Below are 10267 nucleotides of genomic sequence, written 5' to 3'. Positions count from 1 at the left end.
GGTTGAGGTAGGAGAATCGCTTGAACCTGGGAGGTAGAGGTTACAGTGAGCTGAGATCACACTACTGCACTCCAGCCTGGGTGACAGAGTGAGGCTCCGTCAAAAAAATTTTAAAAAGCATAGTTATTTTTTAATTAATAAAGTAAATCTCTCTCAAAGAGGCAAGGGTCAGGTGCGTGAGTGGGAAAGGAAGGCGTGTGGAGGAGGAAAGGGTTAGACAAAGTGAGTGTTAAATCTGCATCTCCTTGTAGACAGAGCTCCCCGTCTCAGTTTAAGACCCTCCTGCCCTTGAAGAAGCTTCCTAAAACCAGCTCAGGTCTTCCTCCTCTGTTCCCCTGCCTCTTTGCATGTTTCTGGAAGGCCTCAATAGTAGGAGTATTATGCACAGCCTGCCTATGGTCAGGCCACTGGGAGGCTGAAGAATGCAGATGCCTGGGCCCCAACCCTGGGGGTTCCCACCCTGGGACCACCCCCCTCCACCCCTAGTCTTCTCCATCTCACTAAGTGCTCAACTCTCTCAATAGAGGCCGTGAGCATGGCTACTGGATTGTGGATTCTGGAGCCAGACCGCCGGGGTTGGAATTCTGGCTCTGGCATGGCCTTGCTGGGCTCAGTGCCCTCAACTATGGTATATTTATAGTATGTAATATGAATATAGTAAACATATATGTATATTATATAGCACATAATAAATAAGTATAATATATAATATTATATATACATATATATTTTGTCTTTTGTTAAAAAACAGTCTGACAAATCAGAAATGGGGGTTCAGGAGTGGTGATGAGGCAAAAGAAGGAAGCCATGGGGTGAGAGCTGTCAGGGGTGGGGCCACTGGTGTCTCCTTCACCCCTACCCTGATGTGTCCTTTCCTGAAGGACAGATGGTCACATTTTGCAGTGGGGGAGTCCTCTACCATGTCCTTCAAAGTAGGAGGAGATGTCTCTCTCATCAGTCAACTCACTACAATTGACCTCAAAGTGAGCCTGCATGTCATTGAGAATCTTGGCATCATTCTCATCGGACACAAATTTGATAGCCAAGCCCTTGGTGCCAAACCAGCCGGCTCTGGCCACCCAATGCAGGTAGCTGTCAGAATCCTCAGGCATGTCATAATTAAAAGCCATGTTCACCCGCTCAATGTCCATTCCTCGGCCAAGTAGGTTGGTAGCCACAAGAATTCACCACTGAAAATATTTAAACTGCTGATACTGATAAAGCCTCTGCCCCTGGGGCATCCCACGGTGGATGGCAATGGCTGGGAAGTTCTGCTCCACCAGTAGCTGGGCCAAGGCAATGTGCTGCTGCACAGACTTCACAAAGATCCTCAGCTGGTTGAACTCAAGGACATTTAGAAGGTCAAAGAGCTTCCAGTTCTTCTGGTTGTCCTTCAGTTTCATGTAGTACTGCTGCAACCCATGCAGCATCAACTTCATCTCATTATCCATAAAGATCTCCATTGAATCTTGCATGAACTAGTGGCAGACTGGACGGATCTCTTTGCTCAAAGCAGCCCTAAACATCATGACCGGCTTCTCATTGTTCGGTCATGCAAAAAGTTTCCTGGGCATCCCGACACATGTTGAGCTGTTCAAACATCTTATCACATTCATTCGAAATAAAGAGTTTAATGTGTTTGAGGTTGAGGCTCTTATTTCGAGCCAGGGCTAGGATATGGCCTGGAGTCCCCATGATGATATGCTGATGGGAAGCCAACAGCGCCTATTCCCCAGAGTGGAGGAGAAGCGGATGAAAACCTGCATAACCTGTGCAGCAGCATCTGATGCACGGCCATCCCCTGTAAGTGGTAGCTGTTACTACTCTTCCGGTTACTCAGGTTGAAAACCCAAGGGTCATCCCTGATTCCCCCTCCCCTCCTTCCAGCACCCTTGCCACCAGCCCATGCAGGTCCCTCTGCTTCTCAGCCCTGCACTGCCTCCCCAGCCGACACAACTGTCCTCTCTTGCTGGCACTGCTGTCCTTGTCTCCTTTCAGTTCAGCCTCCTCTCGCCAGCCAGAGGGAGTTGTGAAGGTGAAAATTGAATTATGCTACTCCTCTGTTGGAGTTTTGAAGAAACCCCAAACTTTTTATCATGGCCTACGACAAGGCCCTAGCGAGTCGTCTTGCAGGAAAGAAATAGAAATTTAAACAACAAAACAGTATTTTGCCTTCAGATTAGCAAAGATTTTTTAAAATAAAAATAAGACACAGTGTTGGTGAGGATGTGGTGAAACTGCACTTTTAGCCCGAGAACCTCCTGTTCCAGCATTTTGAGGTCAGGGAAAGATGTCTGACAACGGGACTGAGAAGGAGTTGGAGAGGGGAGAACCAGGTCAGTAGAGGTTAGGGAAGCCCAGAAGAGAGAGTGTTTCCAGAAGGAAGGGGGTTCTCTTGGGTCAAAGGTCACTGAGAGGCCAGAGAAGATGAGGACAGAGAAGTGACCATGGCTTGGGCCACAGTGGTTCCAGTGGAAGGGAAGAGGGAAGCCATATTGCCACAAAGGCAGAGAGAGAACCCCACGAGCGGCGACAGCAGTGTGTGTGCATGCATGTGTGTGTGTGCATATATGTGTGTGTGCACGTGTGCGTGCACGTGTGTGCGTGCACGTGTGCCTGCACGTGTGTGCACGTGTGTGTGCATGTGTGTGTGTGCACGTGTGTGTGTGCATGTTGGTGGTAGCAGCTGCAGCAGTCGAGGAGATGGTAAGGAGACAGCAGCCCAAGGAGAAGTCAGGAAGATGAGGAGTGCTCTCTGGGAGGTGCAGGGAGAGGGTGGGTTGACTGACAGGGTCCTGAGAGCCTGGCTGAGGAGTGGTAGGAAGTGGGAAGGAAGGAACTTCAGGAAGCGGCAGGCTTTACTCTGTGTCCCAAGGGGAGCCCAGCTTAAAACTCATTAGAAAAAAAACAAAGGAAAGCACCTGAGTTTGATGAGTTTGGTTCTAGATGGCAATTCCTCCTGGAGCCCTCTTAATTTCCTTGGTAAATAAGATTGCTTTGATCAGTGCCTTAGAGAAAATTTAATTCTGATATGGAATGTCTTGAGTTTGTGTCAGTTTGGGGATTCTCCACTGTAAAAATGAGCTGGTGGTGTAAGGACCCCACAAGAGGAGAAGACAAACCTTTCTCTCTCTCTCTCTCTCTCTCTCTCTCTCTGTGTCTGTCTATCTGTCTCCCAGTTCTAATTAGAACTAGCAGGGCAGGTAAGGGTATTTTGAGTCCATTTGTTGGGACAGGGCAGTTGGGTAAGGATGGGATTAGGGACTATTGTTTGGAGCTCAAAGACAGTAAAATGCTTTCAGTTTTGGGGTCTCAAAGTGTGGGTTATGGGGAGCAGCATACAAGAAAACCCCTTTCCTTGCCAATCTGAATTCCACATTTCCTTTCAAATCCTGCTTAGAGTTTGCCACCTCCAGGAAGCCTTCCCTCCTACCTCACCTCAGTCCTGGCTATGATTGGTCCCTTCTTTGAGCCTAAGTTGGCCTGGACAGATTTGTGTCATTGGACCAAGGGTGGATGCTCACACTGCAGCAACTAGGGGAAACTCCCTCTCTCTGGGCCTTGGTTTCATCATCTGTTCTTCAAAGAGTATGATGGTGACTCTGGCCCTTGCAGTCTCTGGTACTTAGGGCACCCAGGGAGGGTGAGAGTAGGCAGGGCAGGGAGAAGCAGCAGACACCCCTGTTATCTACAGGATGTTATGCTAGGGCTTTTTCATCCATTACCTCATTTAACTTCACAACAATTCTATGGATCTGGAACTATGACCATTCTCATTTTACGGATGAGAAAATAGAGGCTTAGAGATGTTAAATGATTTGCCCGAGGTTGGTCTGACAGGAAATGGCCTGGTTGTATTAGACACAGTCACCTGGCCTAGGCAGGGAGGCCTTGCCAGGAACCTGGGGAGGGGCCGGGCGGACCCTGTGGCACATTTCTCCAGGGTCAGCAGGAGCCTCCGAGAGGTCCCCTGCCTCTCTGATCTCTTGCTCTACTGACTGTGTGCTGTCTGTCTCAGTCTTGGAAACTCCTAGGGATCGGAATTACACACTGTCTTTTCTCTAGGTCAAGGACTGAAAAATTAAATTCTTACACGGTCAGGCAGTAATTAAGTGAAGTGGGCAGAATAAGTGCAAATTCGTTTGTTGCCTGAGTGGTGGTAAATGCAGCTCCTGAAGAGCACTTGCTTCTCAGGGATGGCTGCTTCTCAACTCCAGCCAATTGTTACCTCCTGGTATCAGGGCTCAGTGTTATCAGAACCTCTGATCTTTCAAGAGAAGCTAAATTTCCTGATTTTTAAAAGTTGGTCTAAATCTGCTGGTTCTGAGCAGTACTTTAAAACAACAAATGAATACACGAATAAAATACATTAACAGACTGAATGCTGCTCTGCCAGGTGACAGTTTTGCAACCTCTGAAGCCTCATTTCATCTCTGCCTTGTCCAGGCAAGCTTGGTTGAAAGTCTCCTCTTCTGTCGTTGCTCAGGAGGTGATGCTGATGCCTTTGGGTAGGACCATGGTTTGGTGTTTGTGGTGAAGTGGGAAGAAGTCTCCCAGAAGTCTCTTCCCTTACCACTCCCCCATCCCCACTGCCCCTACAACCCTCAAGCACACTTCAGTACTTTCCAAGACTGGGGCAGGTATTGACAAGAGAGGATCCCACTTTCAGACCTCTTTGAGTAGTTTTCCAAATGAACTTTGAACAACAATGTGAAATGGCATCCTGACAGGAATAGCAGCCCCTTGAATGTATGTCCTCCATCCTCAAAGTTCTCTGAGGAGATTAGAGACATAGTAGCTGGGGTGAGGTGAATGTCATACACACATTCTAAGATGACCAACACATAAGGGAACAAGACACTATGACCAAGTACCAGTAGAAACAATAGACAATAGAAACAAAGTCATGCAGGCTACAGATATTGGAATTATTAGACATAGACTATAAAATAACTATGCTTACTATGTTCAAAGAAATAAAAAACACCAGCTTGAAAACTTCAGCAGGGAACTGAAAACTATTAAATATATAACAAATTTTTTAAAAAGGAATTCTAGAACTAAAATGCAATAGCTAAAATTAAGAACTTGATGGGTGAGTTTTAAAACAGATTAGACACAGCTAAAGGGAAAATTACTGAATTGGAATTAAGGTCAGAAGAAACTGTTCAGAGTGTAGCACTGAGAGAAAAATAGATGGAAAACACAGAAAAGAGAGTAAAAGACAAGGACAAAATGAGAAAGCCTAGCATATATTTAATTGAAGTCTCAGGAGAAAGAAGAGAGAGAGAAAACCAGGTGGAAGAAATATTTAAATTTTCTATTACAGAGGAAAGACATCAGTCTATTGTTCAAGAAGGGTTCAGTGGTGGATTGATCTGTACCAGACACAGGAGGCCTCAGCCATTCACTGGCTCAGAGGGGTCAGAAATGACTTGCAAATCACTGAGCCTATATGGGAATTGAGCCAGAGGTCTCTAGTTTAGGAGAAATGGGAGTTGAGGGAGTAATAGAAGTGAAGCTTTCATTCATTTACTTCACTAATTTACTAATTGATTCATTTGTTCACTTACTTATCAATTCAATGTCTATTATTTGAGCACCTAAGAGGCTTGAGTCACTATAATTGGCATTTGATCAGAAAATGAAGAGTCTTCATTTTTTTTTTAAATTTTTAGAGATGGGTCTTGCTATATTGCTCAGGCTGGTCTTGACCTCTTGGGCTCAAGCTATCCTTCCACCCCATAGTCCCAAGTCCCATGCTGGGATTACAGGCATGCACCACAGTACCCAGGTGAAAGTCTTAGTTTTAAAGAAGATGTTTGTCCTTGAATGAGGCAAGATGTTTAGGGAGTTTAGTGTGTGGGTGCCCAGAGGCAACATGGCACCTGGAGCCGATGATGATGGGAATTAGAGGCTGGTTTGGGGACAAAGGTAGTTTGATGGGAAATGATCAAAATTAGTATCTATGAAGATGTTGGCCCATCTGTGAAGATAGCAATCACTCTAGGAACAGGTAATTTGGACTCCAAATAAGCAGCTTTGCTACTTTGAGTGATATTGGTAGGATTTTTGAGAACCTGACCAACTTAATGTTATTTTCATTTTATTCATTTTCAATAAGATTTATAGTAATAAAAGGAGCCTGCCTAAACTATACTAAAAGGAAGAGTATGCTGGTATCAGTTACAGAGAAAAGTGACACAGCAGTCCTGTAAAGGCAACATGTGGGCATCAGGGAGGGCACTCCAAGGTACATCTTCAGGGGACAAAGCCAGGACTCTGAGCAGCTATCCCACCTGGAGGCTTCGGAAGGCTTAGAACACTTGAGCCACATGTAAACTTGGCCACCGGCACCCTCTATGGCTCTCTCTCAACTTTTCGGGCTCTTACACTCCTTTGAGGTTGTGATGAAGCCTGTTACCAGAAAAGCACACTTACAAACAACAGGGCAAATTCAGGAGATCCCTGGATCCTAGCCTAAAATCCTTCAATCTATTCACCCCTTTATTGTAATTTGGGAAAACTGAGGTCTTCATTGGTAGTGGTTGTTTAAATTCATGCAGTTGGTGGTAGAGCTAGGGCTCTGTTTCAGGTGTCTTGCCCTCTGGTTTGCTGCTTCTCCCACTCGCTCCTCTACTCTCCCCCGGAGCTCTCCCCGGTGGAGTGGTGCTGCTGTGTTTTGTGTGAGGCAGCACTCTCACAGGACATGGTGTGGGGGAAGGTCAGCTCATCAAGTTGCATGTGGTAGAATAAGGTTCCTGTGAGGTTTTGGGGGAATATTAATGGGTGGAGGGTCCAGGAGGGGACACCCTTCCGGAGGAAGGGATCCTTCTCCTGCAGGAACTGGGAGTACTAGCTGCTTTTTAATCCAAAAGGCCCTGGAGAGTATGCGAAAGCACTTGGATAGACTAGGGATGTGATAAAAGTGTTGTTAAAGGAAGCTGATTCCTATAGTCATGTTCTTCCCTCTCTCATAGCAAACAGGTCTCCAGGACAACCCAGCACTTGGGAGACAGCCCAGATTCCCAGTGTGACATTAGCCTTGCTTCATCCTTCCTGAAATTCACCCTACCAAAGCTTTGGGGGCAGGTGGAAGGCCCTTGGAGACCCCAGTTTTGTAGGACAGATTCCCCTCTGATTTGCTGTCCTCTCTTTTCTGTGTTGCTCTTTCCTCTTCTCTTCCCTGTCTGTTGCAGGGAGAGGACAAAGAGGAGGTAGGGGCACAAGCACCACCCACCAGACTCTCATTTTTTTTCAAGAAAAAATTATAATTATGAAAGATTTCACCTTTGGGTCTAAAAATAACACAATGCAAATGCCTCTGTTCCCCCAGTCCTCTTCCCTCTCTCTCCATCATCGTGTTCCCTTTCTTCATCAGCACCACTAATCGACTACACTCTGGGGGAACGGGGTTCGTGTGGAAGCCATTGGGATCTTCAGCGGCAGACAGGAGAAGTGAGGACGGGGAGGGGAGAGGCGAGGTGTGGTCAGAGCCAGGTGCAGTTGGGAAAGAGGGAGGCTGGAGTACGTGGAGTCCACGGCTTGCTCAGACCAATGTGCACTGTGGGAGCGGCAGTCAAGCGGCCTCCAGCTCTTGCTGCTGAATGTTGAGCAGTTTCCCGGTACACTTAGCCGGAGGTAGCCTTCTCCCTCTTCCCGGTGAAGTTTGATGTGGAGTTTATTGATTCCATTTGCCACAGTATTTTCCTTAAATATTTTTTGAGTCTAATGCACACCGTATGCACCCATAATGGCTCTAGCTAGCCTTGTTTTTCTGCAGAACCAATAAAGCAATTTGGAGATGAAATTGAACTCAGAGGCATCGGGAGAGGGTAGCTGGAGATGTGCACAGGGAGGGAAGGATGAGCTTGAGATAAAAGATCCAGGTGGTGGAGAGATTCAGGGTTGGGGGGCAGTACAGCACTGTGATGACAGAGAGATGGAAAGGAATGGAAAAAAGAAAAGAAATCAGGCAAGCCAGGGGATAAGGCAACACTAGAGGCGGAAAAGGGAAGGAAAAGAGAGATTGAAGAGGAAAAGGAAAGAGAAGGAAAGGTGAAAGAATATATATTATAGCCAGCCCCCAATTTTGAGTGACCTTGCAGATATGGGCGAGTTAAGTCTATGGGTGACCTTCAAATTACTCTGGAAGTTCTAAGTCTAATTATAATTTCTTCTCTTGCTCACCCAGCCTTTCATGAGAAAAGCAAAATAGACATCTGTGTCGGACTGCAGTGTTGTCTGCTTCACCAGCGTCTATTCACTCCTTTCTCACTGCATAGCAGCCATGTCACCTGAGCAGGACTCAACTTCTGGGTTGGTCCCTAATGGGCTAAGCCAATGACAGTATTCTTACCTTTCCTGGCCCCAGTGATTGGGTAAGGAAAAGGCATATAACCCAGCACCAAGCCAATCAATGCATAGGATTCTCTTGGCCATGGTGACTGGCTTGAGAGCTACCTTGTGATGTTAGTTGGTCCAATCAGAGAGAAAGTTGGGATTTGTGGTAAAAGCTGGGAATAAGAAAAGCCTTTTAAACCTCCCTGGTTATGAAAAAGGAAGCATGTGACCCCGGAGGTGCTAGCACACATTTTGCTATTGTGAGGGAATTCAATCTGAGAATGGGCCTGATACATTAGAAAAGGAGAGTGGAGAGAATCACAAAGAAATGTAGCCAAGGTTTATGAGACATTACCAACCTCTGGGTGAAACCCCTCCTGAAGCTGACATTTCCCCTGGGGATCCTAATTTCTTGAGTCAGTAGATTTCCTATTGTTTAAGTAATTTTGAGTTTGATTTTCCGTTACATACAGTGGACAGTATAGTATCTTTACATTTGATTCCTTCTGTTCTTTGAGCTGCAGGCCTCGTGAAAGCTTCTGCAGAGTGTATCTTCAGGCTTGCGTTGGGCAGGGTTCCAGGGGAAGACTGTGCTTCAGATGAACTGCTCTCCCAGAAGCTTAACTCAGTCCCCAGGGTCAGGCTGGTAGGGGAAGGGAAGGAGGAAGGAGTAAAAGGCCAGAGAATCCACACCCTGGAAGGCCAGGCCCTTTCCACTCAGCTGGGCAAACTCTCCCTGCTCAGCCCCGAGTCAGTCTTCAGAGCACTTCTCAGCTCCAGGTACAGTTTCCCCAGCCCGGGATCCAAGACCAACCCTCCTGGCCTCATCTTCCACTTCTCCCCTCTGTGTACTCCACTGCCAGCCAGACTCAAAGCACACCATCCCTCTCCTCCTCTGCACATCTGCTACTGGGGGTCCCTTTGCCTGGAAACTCTTACTGCTATCTGTTTGGATGTCACTCATGTCTCAAGCCCTGCCTCAACGCCACCCCTGAAGCCTCCCCGACTTTAATAACCCACCTAACACCCTCTTCCTCCTGCGGGGGCTTCATCTGAATCTGTGTGAAGTGTGGATGGGTAGGTAGCAAGAGAAAATGTGTAGTTTGAAAAGTCATAATCAACATGTCTATTGTTTTTGTCCATAAACTGCCAAAAGTTAGGTTAACAACTGTTCTGGATTAATGGAATTATACTTCAGACAGAGAGAGAAAGCATTATGGGGGTCATAGGCTGAAACAAATGTTGAGAACTCACGCTCTAATTGATGAATCCCCTTCTCTGTTCGACCTTCTAAGGGCCCTTGCCCCTTTCTGTAGCACTCTCTGGGCCCTGCCTGATGCTGCAGTTATTTGTATATTGATCTTGCTCCTTTGCTGGGTCATAACCACCACTGACTGGCAGGGCTGGGAGGGCCTTGGGAGATCACCGGATTCAGGGATTCACCACCTGTTCTTCACGAGTTGCACGTCAGCAATGGTTCACCTTTGCAGTGAGCTCCTAAGGTTATTTTAGAAACTGAGTTTGAAAGCTGTCACCCCTCACCTTTCTTTTATATTCAAGAAAGCATAAAAGAAACTGAATGATTCTGGAACAAAGAGGTCACTGCGTGGCTTTTAAAAGGCCTTCGTGAAACCATGGTCTTGACAGCTTAATTTGTAGAGATAAAATGCTTTTTGTTACATTTATGAAACAACTCTTTGCATCAGCAGAGCAAAGCTTGGAGGCCTGGGCATAGCTTTAAGCTAGGGCTTTGTGTTTGTCCGTTTGCATTGTTATAAAGTGATACCTGAGGCTGGGTAATTTATTTAAAAAGGAGGTTTATTTGGGCTCAGGGTTCTGCAGGCTGTACAGGAAGCATTTTGGGGAACCCAAAGGGAACCCCAACAGCAGGAAGGGGGAAGCTCTTCCTGGCTTCTTGGGAGGT

General features: G+C 46.6%; 1 pseudogene across 1 annotated transcript in view; it reads right to left on the bottom strand.

The window, feature by feature from the left end:
* Window positions 1-735: 735 nt before the first annotated feature.
* The window catches only part of LOC108528594 (spliceosome RNA helicase DDX39B pseudogene), a 29194-nt pseudogene continuing 19662 nt past the window's right edge, over window positions 736-10267 (bottom strand). Inside the window, exon 3 of the transcript XR_001885222.1 lies at window positions 736-1725. The product of XR_001885222.1 is annotated as a spliceosome RNA helicase DDX39B pseudogene (transcript). The remainder of the gene's footprint in view (window positions 1726-10267) is intronic.

Source organism: Rhinopithecus bieti, unplaced genomic scaffold (assembly GCF_001698545.2).
Source record: "Rhinopithecus bieti isolate Rb0 unplaced genomic scaffold, ASM169854v2 scaffold_5002, whole genome shotgun sequence".
Classification (NCBI taxonomy): domain Eukaryota; kingdom Metazoa; phylum Chordata; class Mammalia; order Primates; family Cercopithecidae; genus Rhinopithecus; species Rhinopithecus bieti.
The sequence above is the reverse complement of the archived record's forward strand: the minus strand, read 5'-3'. Positions and strand labels throughout refer to the sequence as shown.